Source organism: Triturus cristatus, chromosome 10 (assembly GCF_964204655.1).
Source record: "Triturus cristatus chromosome 10, aTriCri1.1, whole genome shotgun sequence".
Classification (NCBI taxonomy): Eukaryota; Metazoa; Chordata; class Amphibia; order Caudata; family Salamandridae; genus Triturus; species Triturus cristatus.
Genome location: NC_140593.1, coordinates 151,153,619 through 151,181,306, shown reverse-complemented (window position 1 = coordinate 151,181,306; position 27,688 = coordinate 151,153,619). Strand labels below are relative to the sequence as shown.

The 27,688-nt window shown below is 49.4% G+C and overlaps 1 pseudogene; it reads right to left on the bottom strand.

Moving 5' to 3' along the window:
- On the bottom strand, window positions 1-27,606 carry LOC146789070 (uncharacterized; annotated as a pseudogene).
- Between the last annotated feature and the right edge of the window lie 82 nt (window positions 27,607-27,688).

Here is a 27,688-nt window from a genome sequence, read left to right as displayed (position 1 = left end):
CTAGGTTCTGAACACAGTGTCCTCAGATACACCTCTTGTGTTGGTAATGGTAGTAACCTTGTCTCCCAACTTGGCGTACACTTGGTTGTGGTGAGTGATGTCGGCTTCTCCGCTCGGATTGGCTGAGGAGACCACAATGGGCCCAACCTGGTCAGAAACAGAGAAACAGAGTGGATTATTCCTTATTTCACAGTCCTTACACACACACATGCCCACAGACACACACACACGCACACATATACACACACGGTCACATATACACACATGCAACCAATATTACACATTTTGTCTGAATTGTACTCTATTCAACTAGAAAATATAATTATCTGTTGAGAAATAAAATAAAATAATGTGATATCCTTGAATACAGGTGTATGATAGTAAATGTCCATTTAAGAGTGCATACACCTAATGACCCTTAGCAATGGAGGCTTGTCAGATATGAGTTGCTATGGCACCGAGATCTGTTTAAAAGGAAGTGATGGATGGAGTGCTTGAGTTGATGAATTATTGTCAGACACCAGTGATTACTCTAGGTCTGTGTTCCAATAGGATCCTCCAGTGCACAACCATAGCAGATCACTGTGCCCAGCTGTTTACTGCACACAAAAAATAACTTGGCCCATTGTTAGGGTTGCCACATTTTCCCCCAGCCTGTACTTAACTGTAAATGCCAGGCTGGTAGAAAACAGCCAGGTGGCATCTAGGCCACTGTGACTTGAAAGAACTAATGCCTGAAATGTACAGGTTAATGGTACCTCCAGACGGCTGTTTATCTAATGACCGTCTCATGCCCTCTTTCCTGATGCTTTCAGAAGCCTTGTTGTGAAACAAAGTTCACAACAGAAAAATGACAAAAGAACCTGAGTTTCTAGAGAAACAACTAGGTGTATAAATGTGTCAACACGTCCACCTTCTTGAGTATCAGGAACATTTCTCTATCCTCCCTCGTCTCCATACACCATGCGGATGTCCCTTATATTCACACCTTCTTGTGGAGATGTACAACACACTCTTGTGTTCTCAATGGGCTTAAAGCTGTGTTCAGGCATTTCCAGGCTCCTGGCTCCTCTTAGGCATGAAGTTGTGTACACACTTAATCCTCCTGCACAGATTGGTTTATCACCTGAATTTCCAATAGGTAATGGATATGTCCAAACGTCCACCATCAGACTATAACGGACCTATGTCTACCCTCCCCACTCATAGAGAGAAGAGCAATATTTCTACTTGCCAACATGCTTGCTGGACGTGTAGATATTTGTAGCCCTCTCACACACCACCTTTTCAAAGAGACCAAAACAGAAGGCCCTATTCATGTGGACATGTGCCCAAATCCCTAATGTTTCTAAGCCGTCTGCCTGTGTGAGTAGTTCTGCCTTCTATAAGGCATGGAGAGGTGTCCTCACTCTTCCACCCTCTAAGGCCTGGAGCTGTGACTTCCTTCCCCGTCCTCAGAGAGCATGGGAATATTTCTGGTTTCCAACTCACTTTTATTGTGCACAAAGCAGTGTACTCCTCACCCTCTCCAAGACACAGAGGGCTGTGTTTACATATCTTAAATGTATGCTGATGTATACACCACCCATGGTTGAGCAGTACTGGCAGCTCAGTGCCACTCATGCCCCCGCAAAGGGTGCAGCAGACTGGCAGCCATGCTCATCACTGGTGGCAGAACAGTGCCAGCCATGCTCGGGCAGTGCTATCATCCCACTATCACCACACAACTTACCAGGTCAATCAGGGACGTGGTCAAAGAACAATTGGGGATCCTGATGGCGATGCTCTCTGCGGTGCCAATGTACTTAGCGGAGTCCTCAAGACCGAAGCACTGCAGCCACTCGCCTGTGGGTTCAAGGAGACAGAAAGGTGTGAGCAGGGCTTATTTTGGGAAGGTGCCATTGAAAGGCACCAGCACTCATTTTTGAGGACCGCAGCTTTTTTATTTCATCATCAAACTTGGACCCCAGAGCAAGAGGACAAAGACAGAAAAGAGAGAAATAAGGAAGAAGTGAAAGAAAGGAAAACAGTGACAATGAAAGCAGGGAGGAATAAAGTTTAAGATGAGACAAAGAGACGAGAAGTGCAGGGCTGTGGAAGAAAGAGGCATGAGGTGGAGCGAGGTCAGACAGCCTTGGTATTTGCTAAGCTGCAGAATTCACCAATGCCAGCATCAAGCTCCTAAGGAAAGCTATGGGTCCCTCCACTTATAAACTAACCACAGATGTGAGAGTTCTGGATGATGGAGAAATCTACAAAAAAACACTGGTAAAGTGAGGGGGTACCCCAGGAAATACCCCAATCCCATGTAGTCATTGTGCGTGACTGTGCACCAATCGAACGTGGGCCTTTGCTGAGTTGTCACAAGAGCACCCCTCGCCTCCCAAGCAGCAGGAGGATTCTATGGCGTGCACTGAACTCACAACGTGCCCTGCTGCTGTTCAGCTCATCCCTTGAAGCCAATATTCAACGCGCCCATGGCTCGTAGCCTCCATATTACCCACCTTCAAATTACACAGGTGCTCGCACTATAGGTAGGAAGGGTCAGATGATGAACTAACATCTCCTTATAGGCAAAAAGCATGCAAAGGACAATATTCACCCTGTAGACGGGGCTCAGATAATGGACAGGATCCCTAGCGGGATACGTCAGGCAGTGTAAAGATGTCACCTTATAGGTGTGGGTCAGATGATGAAGAGAAACTGTCATCTATACAAGTCCGACATGCAAGGATCTGGAAATGTAGGGGCCGCCTCCATAAAGGCATGTGAAGGATAAAGCACAGGTGTTGGCCAAATAGGTGATTCTAATGTAACAGGTCAGATCACACTGAATTTGTGGTGAATGTTTGCAACAGGAGCGGTAAAAAAACAGTACATGGGGGAACAGGGAAACAATCCTACAAAGAAGCTGAAGAGCCTGTAGGGTCTGTGTGTACACATGAAGCATTGAAGCCTGGGTGGGGGTGGAGAATTAATGTTTGTGGTAGGTTTGTATCCAGATGATGGGTGTTACTTCTCTTATCTTTCCCCCTGTTTGTGGTCATGAACTGGGATCTGCTGGTCTTTATGGGAATTCACAGATACAGACCCCCACTCACCTCTTGGTATGACCAGGCTCATCTGCGAAGGCCAGGCCACCTGCATGAAGTCCAAGAGCAGAGGGCTGAAGAGGTACCTAGCCGGCTCCAGCTGCTTCAAGTTTGAGATCCAGATGGACACGGGGGCGTCCTTGGGCTTCAGCTTTGTCCTGGAAGGAAAGCAGACAGAGGTCAACAGAGTGAAGGGAAGAGATCCGTCTTACTGGGATTGGAGGATCTATAGTTGGGATTCTGGCCAATCTCAGACCACCAGCAAGGACATGATGATGGAAAAAGAACATTTAAGATCACATCTACTATCCATCTTTGGACTGAACAATTTATACAGCCATATAGAGCAAGACTCTGGTCAAAAAATGTACCCTGGTTTTTAGGGGGGTTTTCACCTGGCCCAAAAGGTTCAGAAGAAGAGATAGTACTGCTGGTCTGTTCTCAATTTTATAAGGAAGTTTGGTTTCTTCTTTACAGGAGTGTCTACGGTTACTTGTTTGTTGTTGCTTCATTTCCAGGGGTGCTCTGCTCTTGGTATATTGTTGTTTCTTTTTCGGGTTTCATCAGTGTAATTGGTGTTTGGTTATTTCATTTCCATGGTTCTCATTGTTATATGAAGTCATCAATCTAAAATATTCACTATTGATTGAAAATAAGAGGTTTGATGATAACACTCACCTGAACACCTTCTCCACGGCCGCAGGACGGTTACAGGCTCCCACCACCACATACACCGTGTCTGTGGGGACACCACAGATTCCTCCATCCTTCATGATGTCCGCAACAGAAGAGCAAGAACCCCAGGATTATAGGTAAACAGAGCCATCATCCTGAGCTCACTAAAGTAAGTTCAGTCCTGAAATTAGTGAATGTCGTCGGATTTACTTAGGAATTTCGTAAATCACTTCTACCCTCCCTATGGAAATTCCCAACTCCGCTCAGGCCTGGCTGTAGAGCTGCTAGCGGACTCCATGTCATGAGGATCACCCTCATCCAGGTCTAGTCTAGGAGGAACTATGAGTCCCAGAATGCAAAGTACCTTTGGCTAAACAGCAGGAGTGGAGGACATGAGACTGAGAGTAACATATTCCTATCAACCAAGAGGTCACAGTGTGATCCTAATACAGGACCACCCCAATGCACGCTGGGCACTGTAGTCCTCTCAAACCACAGGGCTGCAAGAGCGGCATACATTACAATGGTAAACTGACAGCAAGTAGGTCAGAAATGTGTGATCTGGGTTTGGATTGGGAACAGCTTGAATATGCAAGCACAGCCCTCTTCCCTGGAGCCAGGCTCACCCCGGGGGTGCTAGCAGCAAACAATATAAAGGGTGAGCTGAACCTGAGTTTTCTGGGCCACACAGGTCCCTGCTGTAGACGGCAAGCACTATTATTAAGTCTTTCATTAGGAAAGTGTCAGATTTTTCAAATTCTAACATAATTTCTCCATTCAATATTTCATCTAATTTGGACAGAATTCCTATTAGTGAAATAACTATACATATATATAAGAAGATCATCTCATATTTTTATGAAAGGGTTGTAATCATTAAATAAATTGTTCTAAAAGGTATTCTGAGGTAAAACAAAGAAATACGAACTATAATACGACTAATGCTATTTAGGATTCAATATGTGACTTGGAGGTAAAATAGAAGTCTTATTTTTACCAAGGAGAAATTATTCTGCTGGAAAAATCATGTTTTCACTAAATCTTTCCGGACAAAGTTTAGCAGTAAACAATGTACAACGTTGTTAAACTAAGAATGGAAACATTTAAAAATTGCAGACATGACTGTCAGCGAATTAGTAGAGTTTTAAATTTCCCAACATTCAAAAGAAAAAGGATTTCCTCCCAGAATCTCCTTACCTGCGATCTGCTTGACAGATGTGGCCCTCCTGGCAGGAAGGTGGGGGCACTTGGAGGCTCCACCCCCATATCCCTGGAGCTGCAGATGTGGGCGGCCCATGGGCAGCTGGGGTTCTTCAAAGGTGTTACTGACCAGCCCAGCCAGGAAGCAGTAGAAGCTGACCACGCCAAAGATGATGGTGACAGCAATGTCATACCCAACTGGGAGGGCTGCGAGGGCGTCCAATAGAAAACTGACGAGGACGAGTTCAAAGGTGAGGCAATACAGGAACCAGGCTTTGCTTAGGAACAGCGTGCAGAAAATAATGAACCCATTCAAGAGCATGAGGCAGATGATGCCCACAGCCACGTGGAAGCCCCTCATGGGGCCATAGAGGCCACCATACCTGGTGAGACCCCAGATGACCCACATAATTCCATAAAGAATAAAGGTGCTGCTCTCAAGGGTCTTACCCCGCGAGAAGGCCACAGAGCCACAGACAAATTTCAGAAGCCCTCCAGCTACCACCACCCACGGTAGGACGACAGTGGCACGTGCATCTGTTGGGTCCACAGACATGGTGATTGCAAAGGCGGTCAAAATGCTGCCTGCATGGCCAAGCACCTCTCCGTCAGCATACTTAGAATAGCCGAGGTAAGGAACATGCAGGTCTTTTTATTGACGTAACTTGAAAATGCTAATAGGTGTGAACAGTCTCTTAACAATCCCCTCCCCTGTTGGAATCTTGGTGGCCGCTTTCATGTTGCAAAGTTTAATGAGTGTCATAAGTGCTGAAGCCACGTAAATAGCAACATTCACTCCTTGGGGTCCACCTTGGAAGAAACCAGTGGGACGCGAAGCCAAAGCTATGCAGTAGGTCACATAAAACAGCAGATACAGCCCATCCACTAGGCTCCTACCAGCCATGAATACAGCCAAGACCATAAATAGGAGCAAAAAGACCACCAGTAATGGGACAGGGAAAATGGGTTCAGTTGCCTGCCAGAACTGGTAGAGCAAGGAATACCCTTCAGCGAACCGTAGGATGGAGGTGAAGCCAAAGAAGTTGGCTGCCAGGGTATCCAAGGATCGATACGACAGGATGCAGACCCCATTCTGGAAGAGCCCCGCCATCCATAGCCAAGGCACCTGCCCCACAAAGAGACTGGTGGTCACTCCCAGGACCCTACATCCAAAGACGCTGGCGGACACCATATTCATGGTCAGCCCAATGATGACCAGGTTGTTGCTGCGGGAGGCCATGGGTGAGCCCTGGGTGATGGCTTTAGTTGTAGCCAGATCTGTACCAGGGAGGGTGACCATCTTCCCAGTAAGTATATGAAGGAGCCTCCCTCCACCAAAGAATGCCCCAACGAGACAGACGATGAGGTGGTTAGAAGCCACAGCCGAGGCACCAAAGCTACTGTCATAGTATGTGGCGGTTTCATGGGCAGAGGAGAGCAAGATGACCAACGCTATCATGGTGAGGGCAGCCTCCTTCTGAAGGACGGCCACCCGACTGATGATGATCAGTCCCAGGGTGAAGGCTGCAAGACCCGGGACCATGGCATTATGAAGATCAAGTTACCCACTGAGGACCCCCTGCCCGTCCATGATATGGATCACTCCCTTAGAGCACCATAGCGCTGAGACTGTCAGGCAGAAGGACACAAACAAGGGGACCGGACCACGGCTCCTCCGGACTCCTGCAGGAGAGAAGAAGGGAGAAGTAAATAAAGGAAGGAAGAAAATTGGAGACCCAAGTAGATGACAAGGTAGAGATTGGAAAGAGAGTGAAGTATATGGAAGGAAGAAGTTAGTATAGGAAAGATGGATTTAAAGAGAAAGAAATCTGAAAGGAGGGAAAATTAGAGGAAGGAAAGAGATTGGGTGAGAGGAGACAGAGACTGAGAGATGGGAGACATACATTTAAGTAACAAGCATTGAAAATGCAATAGGTCTCGCCTTTGATTAAGTTAAAGCCATTTGCTTTGCTAATGGTATTGTATAGCAAAGCAAATGGCTTTAACTTAATGAAAGGCGAGACCTATTGCATTTTTAATGCTTGTTAAGTGAGTGACCAGGTTCCAGTCTGTTTAGATTAGTTAATACCATCTGACGAGTATCCCTTTGGCAAGTAGAGTACATTTTTGTCTAACTGTCCTAGATCCCCCTCCTTTACATTATATTCAACTACCAGCATTGGTAATGCGTAACGGGGCACAGTGTGGTGCAGTCCAGGGTTAGTGTAGTGAGCAGTACACATACTTCATGGCACATTAACTGGCATTCCGCAATATAGATGCAACCCGTTATGAGACTTACAGTAATACGTTTGACATCACCCTGAACACCATTGTACGATTATAATCAGGTCCTCGGTTTTTAAATCTTGGTTCTCTGCAACTCCCCATTATTGTATTTGCCATCACCCCCCCTCATGTATTACAACCTCCTTCTTTGAAACTATACCCCTGCAACCTAGCAATATGTGATCTCCTCTCGCCTATCCATGTACCCCACCAACCATTTACATGAACTCACAATCCTCACTGATGATCACGACTCCCTCTAATTAATCTACCACAGAGAAAATTGAGTACATGTTTGGAATGGTTTACTTGACACCAGAGAATTCAAATAACCAGTACCAGGCAATAACCAGGGCGACTAGTATTATGTGCCTGGGGAGGACCAAATTATGTGGCAGGGTGACAAAATTATGTAGAAATTATGCGGCATAATGTAGAGCATTTTATGATAGTATTAGTTCATTACTTTGACATGTTTACACATAATAACAATGTCTGTAAAAATATGTCATCTTGTTTGTACCAGTTTAACTTACAAATACAGCAGTAAGCCAGTGAAAGATGGCCTGTCGATGTTTGTGATGTTCCTTCCACTGTGCAAGAACAGAGAGTGATTAAACAAATGCATTCTGGGGGTTATGAGCTTGTGTTGCTTCCGTTGAAGTAACTGGACTAGCACACTAGAAAGCAATGATTTGGAGGTTTGGAAACAGCGTCGTTGCAAGAGTGACCCATGTTAAGACTGTACTCATCAGACAGTCTCCTTTTTCCACATGCGGGCCTATGTTTACAAACTAAAATTACAAGCCACAGTATGCTTAAGGCTGTTGACTTAAAACCCAATCAATCTCATAGTGTGTGGCGACATGGCCGCTAGAACAGTCAAATCCAATGTTTAAACTTTGTCTACGTAAGTGCCTTCTGTCCAATAAAACCACAAGGGGTTATTGCATGAAGATGAGAGAGGAAAGGAAGCATTGTCACCTTTTTACAGTGGTGGACTTTTAATGTATTACCCTTTGTGTTCTGGGAATTGTAGTGTAGGAGAGTAGGATCTGCTTCACATGGGTACCCCCACTATTTGCTGGTGTTTCACTGTTTTTCAACCTTAGTCTGGCTGTGGCCCTGCTAATCAGGACCACAGCCTAGCTGTTTCCTCTCGAAAATAGTTTCCATGTACATTAGGTACATATCTAATTGGATTCTGGAGTGCCTTATAAGCTCCTAGTATATGGTATACTATGTACCTAGGGCATAGGTACCTCAGAGGTCTACCAGGGGCTGCAGCATATATTATGCCACCCCTGGGAAGCACTCCAAAATGGCACCACAGGTCTGCTACTGCAGCCTGGGTAAGGGTGTGCTTGCACCCCTTACAGTGGTATAGGCTACCTATATCCACACATATCTACAGACACATATAAGCCTATAAGCCACTCCTATGGCAGGCCTTGACAATCCTGAAGGCAGAGTGCTTGGTTGTATGTGAGAGGGTGCCCAAGTGTTGGAAAACGAGGCAGCATCTGTGAGGCCGGCACAAATAACATGACTACATTTGTCCTTCACTGGAAACCAAACACTCAATTGTAGCGCCTGACTCTCAGAGGGTAGCGTTGCAGAGCAGTCTGAGGCTTACTCAAGGGAGGTGGTGTGGGCTAGTAATCGCCATTTGCAGGTGCACAAAAATAACACTCAATAATTGATTGTCCAGTCTGTACTTTGCTTTATAAAAGTAAGAGTACATTTATTAAACACACACACTACTCAATACCATGCACCAATTTACAAATATACATAAGCTGTTGGAATTACTTTGTGACATTGCATAACATCTCCACCCCTCCCGCAGGGGGGTGGAGTCTAGTATTACCACTCCCATGTATGCACATCAACTTGCCCCCAATGCAGTTAATTGAACATAACCTGGCGCGAGGGCCCTGCGCACTGGCACCATCCCAGTGGTGACCCACCCCATTACCTCAACAAGCATTAAAAAGGGGTAAACCTGCCTTGGTGACACATGACCCTGACTGAGCATCTCCTACTGACCATAAAGTATGCACCTCTATATCTTAAGGGCTAGCAGTCTGGGGTCTTCACCTAAGCGCAGCAGCAAGAATCCATGTTTACGCACACTTTAGAATGACAGTACTCATTACCTTAGTTGATCATTTGAATGCATTGCAATTACAGCCTCTAAAGGCATCACAGATGAAATCACAGGATTGCGCGTATACAGCCAGACACCCTAGCAGAACTGTCTGACAACATAACTCCACTTGGCTTATGACATCACCTTATACCAGCACATCACATTAAACAAACAAACTTCAGTCCCTCTGAAAGAAATAACTATTAGTAAATGCATTTCGGTGCAGTTACACCACTTCACCTCCAGGGGATGCCCTTCTCCAGACATCCCCAACTGAGACCTTCACTCCATGATGCACATCGTCGTATACCCTCAGCTGTAGAACATAAGTTCCAGCATAGAAGGTGATAAATGCTGGCTGAGCCCTTGAGGGGTTATTCTTTCAGATGCCCCATGAAACTTATGGGGGGACTGTTCTCCTTTAGGCTGGGGGAGGCTGCGGTGCTCCTGCAGCCCCCATGCACTTTCTTTCACACATGAGGGTGACCCCCTCCTCTGGGGGCTACCAGGCGCCAAAAACGAGCTTCTCCCCATGCCTTGCAAGGCATTATGGGGCGCTTTGAACTCCTTCCTTCGCATAACAGATGAGCGGCTCTCCCGCTGTGCCAGGGAGAGCCGCGCTGGTGGTGGCGGCGGCTTCGCCGCTTCTTCCTCCCTCGGTGGGGGGCCGGTCCCACTCGGACCCCCAGGTGCTGCTAGGCGACTCGGGGAGCCCACCCCCGGCCGCTCCTTCTGGTTTCTGGGGCCCGGTCCCACCCGGGCCCCTCGCGCCTCCTCACTTCGTGTTCGGGGTCCCGGTCCCACCCGGGACCCCCGCATGCCTCACCTGAAGCACCCAACATCTGTGGGCATTGGTACATACTGCCCTAGGTCACTGGTAAGTGACCCAAACTCTGTCCCCTCTGCTTTCAGGTTCCTTCCATCCTAGATCCGGCCTTGGATCTCTACGGACACTTCTCCTCTTCACAGCAGCAGCAGTTCTTTGTAGGCTCCCATTGAAATCAACAACGCGACCCGACACCAAAACACACCTAGGCACCCGGCTTCCCTGGGTGAGGTAACTCGAGTACTGCGGTGCTCTCGTGGGTGCTAGCCCTAGAACTTCTTAAGTCCAAAAGGGTTTGGTCCTGACTCGATTAGAAGTGTCCCTAATCTTTAAATTTCCAACCGCGTCATTGCATATAGAAGATAACGGGAACCCGCGGTTGTGTTTTCACACTGCATACAGTCCCCGTGGGTCCCCTGTGATTCTAGAGGCTATAGGCGTAGTGGCTATTCAAGTCGTGGTTCTTATACCACTTTTTTGGTATATGGTTTGGTACGCCCCTAGGGCCCAAACGTGAATTTATGCTATTACTGATCATTGCTGACTTGTAAACTAAGGGGCATAATTACAACAAGGCGATAAAAAATTATCGCCGCTTTAGCGGCCGTTTTCGGCCGAAAAGCGGCGATAATTTTATCGCTATATTAGCAAGGTCACCATAACGCGTGAAACCGTGCTTTACCGTGGGGATTTCTAACGCCCAGCTTTGCATCTCTAATGAGATGCAAAGTGGGCGTTCCTGACCTGACATGATAGGAGAAATGTCGCTAAACGACATTTATCCTATCATCAAGCCCCACGCTATGAAGCATAGCGTCAGGAAAAGTAGCGATAACACCTGTTATCGCTACTTTCCTAACACCTGCTTCAGGACTGACTTAGCCATGATATCCTATGGAGGGTGGATATCATGGCTAAGTTTGTGAGTCTCTATCAACAAGCTAACGTGAGATAATCTCACGTTAGCCAGTTAGCGTGAGGATTTTTATCGCTATTGAGATAAGCGTTGCTAACAGCACGCTATCTCAGCGATAAAAATCCACGCTAGCCGGCGATAATTATCCTAGCGCTAAGTGCGCTTTGCGATAATTATCGCCGGTTGTTGTTGATATGCCCCTAAGTACTTTGAACTCCAGTCTCATAAAGAGACTAGAGGGGTGTGTTTTATACTAAATACATATTTTGAATATATACCTGGTGTGGTTGTCTTTTCATTTGATCATTCAAGAGATTATAGACTGGTAAAAAAATGCTGCTTTACATTCCTTCAAGACTTAGCCTGAAGGCTGCTCTCCATAGCTACCACTAGGATAGCTTTCAATAAAGGTTGTCTTTAACCTATCACCATAAGGGGTTGTTTGGACTGATACAAGGTGCCCACTAGAACTAGTGGACAGCATATATCAGGCCACCTTCTCACATCGGTGTGCAGCATGTGGGATTCCAGCTTGATATTGTTTTACCAAATAATTTCAATTGAATTGATCAACTGAAAGCCACTAAATGTACCCGAGGTACATATAATATCAAGTTTAGCTACAGTAAGTTCTACTGAACTTAGAGTTGTGTGTTAAGGGATAGCACACCCTTTCTACAACTCAAGAGAGTTTAGTAGGCCACACTAGTGTAGGTAGTGCAATATGCCACACCACATTAGTAATGGCTAACCAGCCAGGAACCAGTGGGTCCCTACCAGGAACCAGTGAGCTCCTTCCCTATAAATATGAGGATCTCTCCTTTGCTCAGCTTAGGGCCTTATGTTCCATTAGGAAGCTGAAGACAGGCAAAAGTCCATCCACCCAGCATCTCATAAAGATACTGAAAATGGATGATATCACAGGGCCTAGTGGGCCTGATGATGTAGACAGTGTGGGTGGGGCAGCACCTGAGGGTGGGTCTAGGGGTGGAAACTCCCCTGACCCTAACTCTAAGGCTGACCAGACTGGTGACAATGACCAGACTCTGGTGAACACAGACCTCCAGGATGAGGAGGAGGAGGATGACAATAATCCCACTTCCTTTATCCCTCCAGGTAGGCCTGACAACAGGGCTAGAAGGGATATATCTCTATCAAGGGGATCTATCCAGTCTAACTCCTCTATAGGAACCTCTGTTTCTTCTCACAGAGGTAGGGAAACCTCCCAGGAGAGGAGAGAGAGACTGCTGAAGTATGAGCAAGACAAGTTCAACCTCAGAAAGCAGCAGATGGCCTTAGATAGAAAGCCCTGGAGCTCTACAGAACTAGTAAAAAGGAGGGACTAGAGTCCCTTGGTGGCAGCAATTTCCCTAGAGATAGGGAGAGGTCTTATGACCATAGAAATCTAAGTAAGATTGTCCCTCCCTACCAGAGTGGGGATGACATCCACAAATGGATAACTGCCATGGAGAGGGCATGTAAAGTACAGAAGGTCCCTCAAGGTCAGTGGGCAGCAATCGTATGGCTCTCCTTTGCAGACAAAGGTAGAGACAAGTTCCTCACTGTAAGAGAAGAGGATGCTGATGATTACAAAGTATTGAAAAGTGCACTGATAGATGGGTTTGGCCTAACCACTGAACAATACAGGTTAAAGTTCATAGACACCCAAAAGGCACAAAATCAGGACTGGGTTGACTTTGTTGACTGTGCTGCTAAGGCTCTGGAAGGTTGGTTATTGGGCAGTAAAGTGTCTGACTTCAAAGGATTGTACAATCTGATAATGAGGGAGCAGATTCTTAATAACTGTCAAAATCAGATGTTGCACCAGTACTTGGTAGACTCTGATCTGACCTCTCCCCAAGAATTTGGAAAGAAGACAGACAAATGGGTCAGAACCAGGGTGAGGCAGAAGGTACAAAACCAAGGTGGTGACCCAAAGAAGCAAGATTCCCAAAACTCTGACAAGGGTGGGGATTCACAGTCAGGAAAGGGTAAAGGCCAAAAGAAACCTTGGTGTAAAATCTGTAAACAGAAAACTCACTGGACTAGTGACTGCACCAAGGCCAATGAAAATACTCCAGCCCCCACCAATGCCCCCAAGGCACCTGCTCCCCCTAGCGCAATTACAACTGGTGGTGGGAATACACAGAATAAGGGTGTAGTAGGGTTGACCCTGGGTTCTGAGATGGACTCTGGCCTAGGCAGAGTACCAACTCAGGCTGTGCTTGTCAGTGATGGAGGCATGGATATGTCCCCCTTTGTGAGTCCCAGTAACTTGGGCAAATACAGACAGCAGCCTTTATTTAATGGAGTAGAAGCTTGGGCATTCAGGGACACAGGAGCAAGTGTCACAATGGTGACAAAAGATCTTGTGAATCCTGGGCAGATTATACTTGGTGAAATGTACCAAGTAACCAATGCTAGCAATGTCAGAACAGACCATTCTCTGGTAGTTGTTAACTTCTCCTGGGGAGGGGTAACTGGCCTTAAGAAGGTTGTGGTAAGTGCAGACCTACCAGTACAGTGCTTGCTTGGCAATGATCTAGAGACTTCAGCTTGGGCTGAAGTGGAGCTCAGAACACATGCAGAAATGTTAGGGATCCCAGCACATGTCTTTGCTGTGACCAGGTCACAGGCTAAAATGTCTAAAACTGGACAGGCCCTGGATTCTGGAATAATGGACCAGGTGCCTCACAAGAGGAGGAGCAGTAGGGTTAAGGCAGAGCCTTCCCACCTGTCTCAGGATACTGATCAGTCTCCTCAGGGAGATGATCTTGAGCCTGAAGAAGGAACTGTCCCAGAGGAGCTTGAACCTGACCAGGTTGAGTTCTTGGGGACAGGGGGCCCTTCCAGGTCTGATCTGAGTCAGGAGCAGAAAACCTGCCCCTGTCTTGAAACCCTCAGACAGCAAGCTGCTGATGAGGCTGCTGGGAATGCTAGTGGCACCCATAAAGCTTATTGGGATGATGGACTCCTATACTCAGAGAGTAGAGACCCCAAGCCTGGTGCATCCAGAAGGTTGGTTATACCTCTGAAGTTTAGGGGTTTCCTATTGACACTAGCCCATGATATTTCCTTAGCAGGACACCTTGGTCAGAACAAGACTTGGGACAGAATTGTCCCTCACTTTCACTGGCCCCACACGTCTGAAGACACAAAGGAGTTTTGTCGCTCCTGTGTAACCTGCCAAGCCAGTGGCAAAGCAGGTGGCACTACAAAGCCCCCCCTGATACCACTACCTGTGGTGGGGGTGCCATTTGAAAGGGTAGGGATTGACATTGTTGGTCCCATGGATCCCCAAACAGCATCTGAGCACAGGTTTATACTGGTGGTAGTGGATCATGCCACCGGGTATCCAGAAGCAATTCCCCTAAAGACCACTACAGTACCTGTAGTGGCAAGAGCTCTCTTGAGTATGTTCTCAAGAGTAGGCTTTCCTAAGGAGGTAGTATCTGACAGGAGTGGAAACTTCATGTCTAATTACTTGACTGCTATATGGAAGGAGTGTGGAGTGAACTACAAGTTCACCACACCCTATCACCCACAATGCAATGGTTTAGTTGAGAGATTCAACAAAACCTTAAAGGGCATGATCAAAGGACTGCAAAACACACAAGATGATGGACGGAATTTTGCACAATGGCAAAACACTCACCCCCAGTCACAGATCTGGGTTTAATCCATCATTATTTTGCTCACCACACCACCCCAGTTCAGACATGGCCATATGCAAATCAGTCTTGACCCTGTGCCTCATGGGAACAGTCCAGCCCGAACTGCCAAGCCATGTCTTCCCTGGACCGGAATCAAGCATCCTAGGACCGGTTTCTGGCTATCAGCCGTCATCAGCCAGGATAGCTTGACTCCAGTGGCGTAGTGAGCACGGGACCCACGTCTGGGCATACCCTTCCCACATAGGGTGAACAGCAAAACACACAAGATGATGGACGGAATGTTGCACAATGGCAAAACACTCACCCCCAGTCACAGATCTGGGTTTAATCCATCGTTATTTTGCTCACCACACCACCCCAGTTCAGACATGGCCATATGCAAATCAGTCTTGACCCTGTGCCTCATGGGAACAGTCCAGCCCGAACTGCCATGCCATGTCTTCCCTGGACCGGAATCAAGCATCCTAGGACCGGTTTCTGGCTATCAGCCGTCATCAGCCAGGATAGCTTGACTCCAGTGGCGTAGTGAGCACGGGACCCACGTCTGGGCATACCCTTCCCACATAGCGTGAACAGCAAAACACACAAGATGTTGGACGGAATGTTGCACAATGGCAAAACACTCACCCCCAGTCACAGATCTGGGTTTAATCCATCGTTATTTTGCTCACCACACCACCCCAGTTCAGACATGGCCATATGCAAATTGACCCTGTGCCTCATGGGAACAGTCCAGCCCGAACTGCCAAGCCATGTCTTCCCTGGACCGGAATCAAGCATCCTAGGACCGGTTTCTGGCTATCAGCTATCATCAACCAGGATAGCTTGACTCCAGTGGCGTAGTGAGCACGGGACCCACGTCTGGGCATACCCTTCGCACACAGGGTGAACAGCAAAACACACAAGATGATGGACGGAATGTTGCACAATGGCAAAACACTCACCCCCAGTCACAGATCTGGGTTTAATCCATCGTTATTTTGCTCACCACCCCAGTTCAGACATGGCCATATGCAAATCAGTCTTGACCCTGTGCCTCATGGGAACAGTCCAGCCCGAACTGCCAAGCCATGTCTTCCCTGGACCGGAATCAAGCATCCTAGGACCGGTTTCTGGCTATCAGCCGTCATCAGCCAGGATAGCTTGACTCCAGTGGCATAGTGAGCACGGGACCCACGTCTGGGCATACCCTTCCCACATAGGGTGAACAGCAAAACAAACAAGATGATGGACGGAATGTTGCACAATGGCAAAACACTCAACCCCAGTCACAGATCTGGGTTTAATCCATCGTTATTTTGCTCACCACACCACCCCAGTTCAGACATGGCCATATGCAAATCAGTCTTGACCCTGTGCCTCATGGGAACAGTCCAGCCCGAACTGCCAAGCCATGTCTTCCCTGGACCGGAATCAAGCATCCTAGGACCGGTTTCTGGCTATCAGCCGTCATCAGCCAGGATAGCTTGACTCCAGTGGCGTAGTGAGCACGGGACCCACGTCTGGGCATACCCTTCCCACATAGGGTGAACAGCAAAACACACAAGATGATGGACGGAATGTTGCACAATGGCAAAACACTCACCCCCAGTCACAGATCTGGGTTTAATCCATCGTTATTTTGCTCACCACACCACCCCAGTTCAGACATAGCCATATGCAAATCAGTCTTGACCCTGTGCCTCATGGGAACAGTCCAGCCCGAACTGCCAAGCCATGTCTTCCCTGGACCGGAATCAAGCATCCTAGGACCGGTTTCTGGCTATCAGCTGTCATCAGCCTGGATAGCTTGACTCCAGTGGCGTAGTGAGCACGGGACCCACGTCTGGGCATACCCTTCCCACATAGGGTGAACAGCAAAACACACAAGATGATGGACGGAATGTTGCACAATGGCAAAACACTCACCCCCAGTCACAGATCTGGGTTTAATCCATCGTTATTTTGCTCACCACACCACCCCAGTTCAGACATGGCCATATGCAAATCAGTCTTGACCCTGTGCCTCATGGGAACAGTCCAGCCCGAACTGCCAAGCCATGTCTTCCCTGGACCGGAATCAAGCATCCTAGGACCGGTTTCTGGCTATCAGCCGTCATCAGCCAGGATAGCTTGACTCCAGTGGCGTAGTGAGCACGGGACCCACATCTGGGCATACCCTTCCCACATAGGGTGAACAGCAAAACACACAAGATGATGGACGGAATATTGCACAATGGCAAAACACTCACCCCCGGTCACAGATCTGGGTTTAATCCATCGTTATTTTGCTCACCACACCACCCCAGTTCAGACATGGCCATATGCAAATCAGTCTTGACCCTGTGCCTCATGGGAACAGTCCAGCCCGAACTGCCAAGCCATGTCTTCCCTGGACCGGAATCAAGCATCCTAGGACCGGTTTCTGGCTATCAGCCGTCATCAGCCAGGATAGCTTGACTCCAGTGGCGTAGTGAGCACGGGACCCACGTCTGGGCATACCCTTCCCACATAGGGTGAACAGCAAAACACACAAGATGATGGACGGAATGTTGCACAATGGCAAAACACTCACCCCCAGTCACAGATCTGGGTTTAATCCATCGTTATTTTGCTCACCACACCACCCCAGTTCAGACATGGCCATATGCATATCAGTCTTGACCCTGTGCCTCATGGGAACAGTCCAGCCCGAACTGCCAAGCCATGTCTTCCCTGGACCGGAATCAAGCATCCTAGGACCGGTTTCTGGCTATCAGCCGCCATCAGTCAGGATAGCTTGACTCCAGTGGCATAGTGAGCACGGGACCCACGTCTGGGCATACCCTTCCCACATAGGGTGAACAGCAAAACACACAAGATGATGGACGGAATGTTGCACAATGGCAAAACACTCACCCCCAGTCACAGATCTGGGTTTAATCCATCGTTATTTTGCTCACCACACCACCCCAGTTCAGACATGGCCATATGCAAATCAGTCTTGACCCTGTGCCTCATGGGAACAGTCCAGCCCGAACTGCCAAGCCATGTCTTCCCTGGACCGGAATCAAGCATCCTAGGACCGGTTTCTGGCTATCAGCTGTCATCAGCCTGGATAGCTTGACTCCAGTGGCGTAGTGAGCACGGGACCCACGTCTGGGCATACCCTTCCCACATAGGGTGAACAGCAAAACACACAAGATGATGGACGGAATGTTGCACAATGGCAAAACACTCACCCCCAGTCACAGATCTGGGTTTAATCCATCGTTATTTTGCTCACCACACCACCCCAGTTCAGACATGGCCATATGCAAATCAGTTTTGACCCTGTGCCTCATGGGAACAGTCCAGCCCGAACTGCCAAGCCATGTCTTCCCTGGACCGGAATCAAGCATCCTAGGACCGGTTTCTGGCTATCAGCCAGGATAGCTTGACTCCAGTGGCATAGTGAGCACGGGACCCACGTCTGGGCATACCCTTCCCACATAGGGTGAACAGCAAAACACACAAGATGATGGACGGAATGTTGCACAATGGCAAAACACTCACCCCCAGTCACAGATCTGGGTTTAATCCATCGTTATTTTGCTCACCACACCACCCCAGTTCAGACATGGCCATATGCAAATCAGTCTTGACCCTGTGCCTCATGGGAACAGTCCAGCCCGAACTGCCAAGCCATGTCTTCCCTGGACCGGAATCAAGCATCCTAGGACCGGTTTCTGGCTATCAGCCGTCATCAGCCAGGATAGCTTGACTCCAGTGGCGTAGTGAGCACGGGACCCACATCTGGGCATACCCTTCCCACATAGGGTGAACAGCAAAACACACAAGATGATGGACGGAATATTGCACAATGGCAAAACACTCACCCCCGGTCACAGATCTGGGTTTAATCCATCGTTATTTTGCTCACCACACCACCCCAGTTCAGACATGGCCATATGCAAATCAGTCTTGACCCTGTGCCTCATGGGAACAGTCCAGCCCGAACTGCCAAGCCATGTCTTCCCTGGACCGGAATCAAGCATCCTAGGACCGGTTTCTGGCTATCAGCCGTCATCAGCCAGGATAGCTTGACTCCAGTGGCGTAGTGAGCACGGGACCCACGTCTGGGCATACCCTTCCCACATAGGGTGAACAGCAAAACACACAAGATGATGGACGGAATGTTGCACAATGGCAAAACACTCACCCCCAGTCACAGATCTGGGTTTAATCCATCGTTATTTTGCTCACCACACCACCCCAGTTCAGACATGGCCATATGCAAATCAGTCTTGACCCTGTGCCTCATGGGAACAGTCCAGCCCGAACTGCCAAGCCATGTCTTCCCTGGACCGGAATCAAGCATCCTAGGACCGGTTTCTGGCTATCAGCCGTCATCAGCCAGGATAGCTTGACTCCAGTGGCGTAGTGAGCACGGGACCCACGTCTGGGCATACCCTTCCCACATAGGGTGAACAGCAAAACAAACAAGATGATGGACGGAATGTTGCACAATGGCAAAACACTCAACCCCAGTCACAGATCTGGGTTTAATCCATCGTTATTTTGCTCACCACACCACCCCAGTTCAGACATGGCCATATGCAAATCAGTCTTGACCCTGTGCCTCATGGGAACAGTCCAGCCCGAACTGCCAAGCCATGTCTTCCCTGGACCGGAATCAAGCATCCTAGGACCGGTTTCTGGCTATCAGCCGTCATCAGCCAGGATAGCTTGACTCCAGTGGCGTAGTGAGCACGGGACCCACGTCTGGGCATACCCTTCCCACATAGGGTGAACAGCAAAACACACAAGATGATGGACGGAATGTTGCACAATGGCAAAACACTCAACCCCAGTCACAGATCTGGGTTTAATCCATCGTTATTTTGCTCACCACACCACCCCAGTTCAGACATAGCCATATGCAAATCAGTCTTGACCCTGTGCCTCATGGGAACAGTCCAGCCCGAACTGCCAAGCCATGTCTTCCCTGGACCGGAATCAAGCATCCTAGGACCGGTTTCTGGCTATCAGCTGTCATCAGCCTGGATAGCTTGACTCCAGTGGCGTAGTGAGCACGGGACCCACGTCTGGGCATACCCTTCCCACATAGGGTGAACAGCAAAACACACAAGATGATGGACGGAATGTTGCACAATGGCAAAACACTCACCCCCAGTCACAGATCTGGGTTTAATCCATCGTTATTTTGCTCACCACACCACCCCAGTTCAGACATGGCCATATGCAAATCAGTCTTGACCCTGTGCCTCATGGGAACAGTCCAGCCCGAACTGCCAAGCCATGTCTTCCCTGGACCGGAATCAAGCATCCTAGGACCGGTTTCTGGCTATCAGCCGTCATCAGCCAGGATAGCTTGACTCCAGTGGCGTAGTGAGCACGGGACCCACATCTGGGCATACCCTTCCCACATAGGGTGAACAGCAAAACACACAAGATGATGGACGGAATATTGCACAATGGCAAAACACTCACCCCCGGTCACAGATCTGGGTTTAATCCATCGTTATTTTGCTCACCACACCACCCCAGTTCAGACATGGCCATATGCAAATCAGTCTTGACCCTGTGCCTCATGGGAACAGTCCAGCCCGAACTGCCAAGCCATGTCTTCCCTGGACCGGAATCAAGCATCCTAGGAACGGTTTCTGGCTATCAGCCAGGATAGCTTGACTCCAGTGGCGTAGTGAGCACGGGACCCACGTCTGGGCATACCCTTCCCACATAGGGTGAACAGCAAAACACACAAGATGATGGACGAAATGTTGCACAATGGCAAAACACTCACCCCCAGTCACAGATCTGGGTTTAATCCATCGTTATTTTGCTCACCACACCACCCCAGTTCAGACATGGCCATATGCAAATCAGTCTTGACCCTGTGCCTCATGGGAACAGTCCAGCCCGAACTGCCAAGCCATGTCTTCCCTGGACCGGAATCAAGCATCCTAGGACCGGTTTCTGGCTATCAGCCGCCATCAGTCAGGATAGCTTGACTCCAGTGGCATAGTGAGCACGGGACCCACGTCTGGGCATACCCTTCCCACATAGGGTGAACAGCAAAACACACAAGATGATGGACGGAATGTTGCACAATGGCAAAACACTCACCCCCAGTCACAGATCTGGGTTTAATCCATCGTTATTTTGCTCACCACACCACCCCAGTTCAGACATGGCCATATGCAAATCAGTCTTGACCCTGTGCCTCATGGGAACAGTCCAGCCCGAACTGCCAAGCCATGTCTTCCCTGGACCGGAATCAAGCATCCTAGGACCGGTTTCTGGCTATCAGCTGTCATCAGCCTGGATAGCTTGACTCCAGTGGCGTAGTGAGCACGGGACCCACGTCTGGGCATACCCTTCCCACATAGGGTGAACAGCAAAACACACAAGATGATGGACGGAATGTTGCACAATGGCAAAACACTCACCCCCAGTCACAGATCTGGGTTTAATCCATCGTTATTTTGCTCACCACACCACCCCAGTTCAGACATGGCCATATGCAAATCAGTTTTGACCCTGTGCCTCATGGGAACAGTCCAGCCCGAACTGCCAAGCCATGTCTTCCCTGGACCGGAATCAAGCATCCTAGGACCGGTTTCTGGCTATCAGCCAGGATAGCTTGACTCCAGTGGCATAGTGAGCACGGGACCCACGTCTGGGCATACCCTTCCCACATAGGGTGAACAGCAAAACACACAAGATGATGGACGGAATGTTGCACAATGGCAAAACACTCACCCTCAGTCACAGATCTGGGTTTAATCCATCGTTATTTTGCTCACCACACCACCCCAGTTCAGACATGGCCATATGCAAATCAGTCTTGACCCTGTGCCTCATGGGAACAGTCCAGCCCGAACTGCCAAGCCATGTCTTCCCTGGACCGGAATCAAGCATCCTAGGACCCGTTTCTGGCTATCAGCCGTCATCAGCCAGGATAGCTTGACTCCAGTGGCGTAGTGAGCACGGTACCCACGTCTGGGCATACCCTTCCCACATAGGGTGAACAGCAAAACACACAAGATGATGGACGGAATGTTGCACAATGGCAAAACACTCACCCCCAGTCACAGATCAGGGTTTAATCCATCGTTATATTGCTCACCACACCACCCCAGTTCAGACATGGCCATATGCAAATCAGTCTTGACCCTGTGCCTCATGGGAACAGTCCAGCCCGAACTGCCAAGCCATGTCTTCCCTGGACCGGAATCAAGCATCCTAGGACCGGTTTCTGGCTATCAGCCGTCATGAGCCAGGATAGCTTGACTCCAGTGGCGTAGTGAGCACGGGACCCACGTCTGGGCATACCCTTCCCACATAGGGTGAACAGCAAAACACACAAGATGATGGACGGAATGTTGCACAATGGCAAAACACTCACCCCCAGTCACAGATCTGGGTTTAATCCATCGTTATTTTGCTCACCACACCACCCCAGTTCAGACATGGCCATATGCAAATCAGTCTTGACCCTGTGCCTCATGGGAACAGTCCAGCCCGAACTGCCAAGCCATGTCTTCCCTGGACCGGAATCAAGCATCCTAGGACCGGTTTCTGGCTATCAGCCGTCATCATCCAGGATAGCTTGACTCCAGTGGCGTAGTGAGCACGGGACCCACGTCTGGGCATACCCTTCCCACATAGGGTGAACAGCAAAACAAACAAGATGATGGACGGAATGTTGCACAATGGCAAAACACTCACCCCAGTCACAGATCTGGGTTTAATCCATCGTTATTTTGCTCACCACACCACCCCAGTTCAGACATGGCCATATGCAAATCAGTCTTGACCCTGTGCCTCATGGGAACAGTCCAGCCCGAACTGCCAAGCCAGGTCCTCCCTGGACTGGAAACAAGCATCCTAGGACCGGTTTCAGGGTTTCACCCCTCTTCAGCCAGGATAGCTTGATTCCAGTGGCATGGAGAGCACGGGACTCACGTCTGAGCATACCCGTCCCACTCGGGGTGACAAATGCAAAAACAACAATTGATGGACAGAATGCAGAACAATGTCATACATTCACCCCAGTACAGAGATCTGGGTCTAAATCCATCGTTTTTTTGCTCACCATGCCATTCCAGTTTGAACCCAGCCATATGCAAATCAGTCTTGACCCTGTGCCTCATGGGAACAGTCCAGCCCGAACTGCCAAGCCAGGTCCTCCCTGGACTGGAAACAAGCATCCTAGGACCGGTTTCGGGGTTTCACCCCTCTTCAGCCAGGATAGCTTGATTCCAGTGGCATGGAGAGCACGGGACTCACGTCTGAGCATACCCGTCCCACTCGGGGTGACAAATGCAAAAACAACAATTGATGGACAGAATGCAGAACAATGTCATACATTCACCCCAGTACAGAGATCTGGGTCTAAATCCATCGTTTCTTTGCTCACCATGCCATTCTAGTTTGAACCCAGCCATATGCAAATCAGTCTTGACCCTGTGCCTCATGGGAACAGTCCAGCCCGAACTGCCAAGCCAGGTCCTCCCTGGACTGGAAACAAGCATCCTAGGACCGGTTTCGGGGTTTCACCCCTCTTCAGCCAGGATAGCTTGATTCCAGTGGCATGGAGAGCACGGGACTTACGTCTGAGCATACCCGTCCCACTCGGGGTGACAAATGCAAAAACAACAATTGATGGACAGAATGCAGAACAATGTCATACATTCACCCCAGTACAGAGATCTGGGTCTAAATCCATCGTTTTTTTGCTCACCATGCCATTCCAGTTTGAACCCAGCCATATGCAAATCAGTCTTGACCCTGTGCCTCATGGGAACAGTCCAGCCCGAACTGCCAAGCCAGGTCCTCCCTGGACTGGAAACAAGCATCCTAGGACCGGTTTTGGGGTTTCACCCCTCTTCAGCCAGGATAGCTTGATTCCAGTGGCATGGAGAGCACGGTACTCACGTCTGAGCATACCCGTCCAACTCGGGGTGACAAATGCAAAAACAACAATTGATGGACAGAATGCAGAACAATGTCATACATTCACCCCAGTACAGAGATCTGGGTCTAAATCCATCGTTTTTTTGCTCACCATGCCATTCCAGTTTGAACCCAGCCATATGCAAATCAGTCTTGACCCTGTGCCTCATGGGAACAGTCCAGCCCGGGGTGGTGTGGTGAGCAAAATAACGATGGATTAAACCCAGATCTGTGACTGGGGGTGAGTGTTTTGCCATTGTGCAACATTCCGTCCATCATCTTGTGTGTTTTGCTGTTCACCCTATGTGGGAAGGGTATGCCCAGACGTGGGTCCCGTGCTCACTACGCCACTGGAGTCAAGCTATCCTGGCTGATGACGGCTGATAGCCAGAAACCGGTCCTAGGATGCTTGATTCCGGTCCAGGGAAGACATGGCTTGGCAGTTTGGGCTGGACTGTTCCCATGAGGCACAGGGTCAAGACTGATTTGCATATGGCCATGTCTGAACTGGGGTGGTGTGGTGAGCAAAATAACAATGGATTAAACCCAGATCTGTGACCGGGGGTGAGTGTTTTGCCATTGTGCAACATTCCGTCCATCATTTTGTGTGTTTTGCTGTTCACCCTATGTGGGAAGGGTATGCCCAGACGTGGGTCCCGTGCTCACTACGCCACTGGAGTCAAGCTATCCTGGCTGATGACGGCTGATAGCCAGAAACCGGTCCTAGGATGCTTGATTCCGGTCCAGGGAAGACATGGCTTGGCAGTTCGGGCTGGACTGTTCCCATGAGGCACAGGGTCAAGACTGATTTGCATATGGCCATGTCTGAACTGGGGTGGTGTGGTGAGCAAAATAACGATGGATTAAACCCAGATCTGTGACTGGGGGTGAGTGTTTTGCCATTGTGCAACATTCCGTCCATCATCTTGTGTGTTTTGCTGTTCACCCTATGTGGGAAGGGTATGCCCAGACGTGGGTCCCGTGCTCACTACGCCACTGGAGTCAAGCTATCCTGGCTGATGACGGCTGATAGCCAGAAACCGGTCCTAGGATGCTTGATTCCGGTCCAGGGAAGACATGGCTTGGCAGTTCGGGCTGGACTGTTCCCATGAGGCACAGGGTCAAGACTGATTTGCATATGGCCATGTCTGAACTGGGGTGGTGTGGTGAGCAAAATAACGATGGATTAAACCCAGATCTGTGACTGGGGGTGAGTGTTTTGCCATTGTGCAACATTCCGTCCATCATCTTGTGTGTTTTGCTGTTCACCCTATGTGGGAAGGGTATGCCCAGACGTGGGTCCCATGCTCACTACGCCACTGGAGTCAAGCTATCCTGGCTGATGACGGCTGATAGCCAGAAACCGGTCCTAGGATGCTTGATTCCGGTCCAGGGAAGACATGGCTTGGCAGTTCGGGCTGGACTGTTCCCATGAGGCACAGGGTCAAGACTGATTTGCATATGGCCATGTCTGAACTGGGGTGGTGTGGTGAGCAATATAACGATGGATTAAACCCAGATCTGTGACTGGGGGTGAGTGTTTTGCCATTGTGCAACATTCCGTCCATCATCTTGTGTGTTTTGCTGTTCACCCTATGTGGGAAGGGTATGCCCAGACGTGGGTCCCGTGCTCACTACGCCACTGGAGTCAAGCTATCCTGGCTGATGACGGCTGATAGCCAGAAACCGGTCCTAGGATGCTTGATTCCGGTCCAGGGAAGACATGGCTTGGCAGTTCGGGCTGGACTGTTCCCATGAGGCACAGGGTCAAGACTGATTTGCATATGGCCATGTCTGAACTGGGGTGGTGTGGTGAGCAAAATAACAATGGATTAAACCCAGATCTGTGACCGGGGGTGAGTGTTTTGCCATTGTGCAACATTCCGTCCATCATTTTGTGTGTTTTGCTGTTCACCCTATGTGGGAAGGGTATGCCCAGACGTGGGTCCCGTGCTCACTACGCCACTGGAGTCAAGCTATCCTGGCTGATGACGGCTGATAGCCAGAAACCGGTCCTAGGATGCTTGATTCCGGTCCAGGGAAGACATGGCTTGGCAGTTCGGGCTGGACTGTTCCCATGAGGCACAGGGTCAAGACTGATTTGCATATGGCCATGTCTGAACTGGGGTGGTGTGGTGAGCAAAATAACGATGGATTAAACCCAGATCTGTGACTGGGGGTGAGTGTTTTGCCATTGTGCAACATTCCGTCCATCATCTTGTGTGTTTTGCTGTTCACCCTATGTGGGAAGGGTATGCCCAGACGTGGGTCCCGTGCTCACTACGCCACTGGAGTCAAGCTATCCTGGCTGATGACGGCTGATAGCCAGAAACCGGTCCTAGGATGCTTGATTCCGGTCCAGGGAAGACATGGCTTGGCAGTTCGGGCTGGACTGTTCCCATGAGGCACAGGGTCAAGACTGATTTGCATATGGCCATGTCTGAACTGGGGTGGTGTGGTGAGCAAAATAACGATGGATTAAACCCAGATCTGTGACTGGGGGTGAGTGTTTTGCCATTGTGCAACATTCCGTCCATCATCTTGTGTGTTTTGCTGTTCACCCTATGTGGGAAGGGTATGCCCAGACGTGGGTCCCGTGCTCACTACGCCACTGGAGTCAAGCTATCCTGGCTGATGACGGCTGATAGCCAGAAACTGGTCCTAGGATGCTTGATTCCGGTCCAGGGAAGACATGGCTTGGCAGTTCGGGCTGGACTGTTCCCATGAGGCACAGGGTCAAGACTGATTTGCATATGGCCATGTCTGAACTGGGGTGGTGTGGTGAGCAAAATAACGATGGATTAAACCCAGATCCTTGACTGGGGGTGAGTGTTTTGCCATTGTGCAACATTCCGTCCATCATCTTGTGTGTTTTGCTGTTCACCCTATGTGGGAAGGGTATGCCCAGACGTGGGTCCCGTGCTCACTACGCCACTGGAGTCAAGCTATCCTGGCTGATAGCCAGAAACCGTTCCTAGGATGCTTGATTCCGGTCCAGGGAAGACATGGCTTGGCAGTTCGGGCTGGACTGTTCCCATGAGGCACAGGGTCAAAACTGATTTGCATATGGCCATGTCTGAACTGGGGTGGTGTGGTGAGCAAAATAACGATGGATTAAACCCAGATCTGTGACTGGGGGTGAGTGTTTTGCCATTGTGCAACATTCCGTCCATCATCTTGTGTGTTTTGCTGTTCACCCTATGTGGGAAGGTTATGCCCAGACGTGGGTCCCGTGCTCACTACGCCACTGGAGTCAAGCTATCCAGGCTGATGACAGCTGATAGCCAGAAACCGGTCCTAGGATGCTTGATTCCGGTCCAGGGAAGACATGGCTTGGCAGTTCGGGCTGGACTGTTCCCATGAGGCACAGGGTCAAGACTGATTTGCATATGGCCAACGAAGCACTCTAGGATGTCTCCTGGGGTTTCCCACAGGCCCCTCCCCTACCTGGACTGCAGGAATTCCCAAGAGGTCTTCCTGGTCTTTCCCAGAGGGTGATGCCTGCCCCAGGTTACACCTAGCCCCGCCCCTTTTAGTGATGTCACTACATAGGGCTTTTTTAGGGGAGGTCACTTCCCCCTTAAGCGTATATAACCCCTGGCTGGAGAGAGACACAACACCTGTCAGCACTAAAGGCACAACCTGCCCCTTCCTGTCAGCACCAGAGAGAGAGAGAGCGAAGGACTGTCCCAGGACAGGGACAGAAAAGACCCCTCCCCGGTGGACAGAGAACATCTATCTCGAAAGACAGCGACTGATTGGGACCTCTCTTGGAACTAAGACTGACTGCAGAGACAGAGGAGACCTCCCCAGAGACTGACTGACGCACCAGAGAAAACTTCACTTAGGACAGCAGCAGACATCAGTGCACAACATGCTTCAAGGCGCCTTCCAGGTGAGCCCCTGCTACAGCCATCGGGGTTTCGCAGCTGTAACCGCTGTATT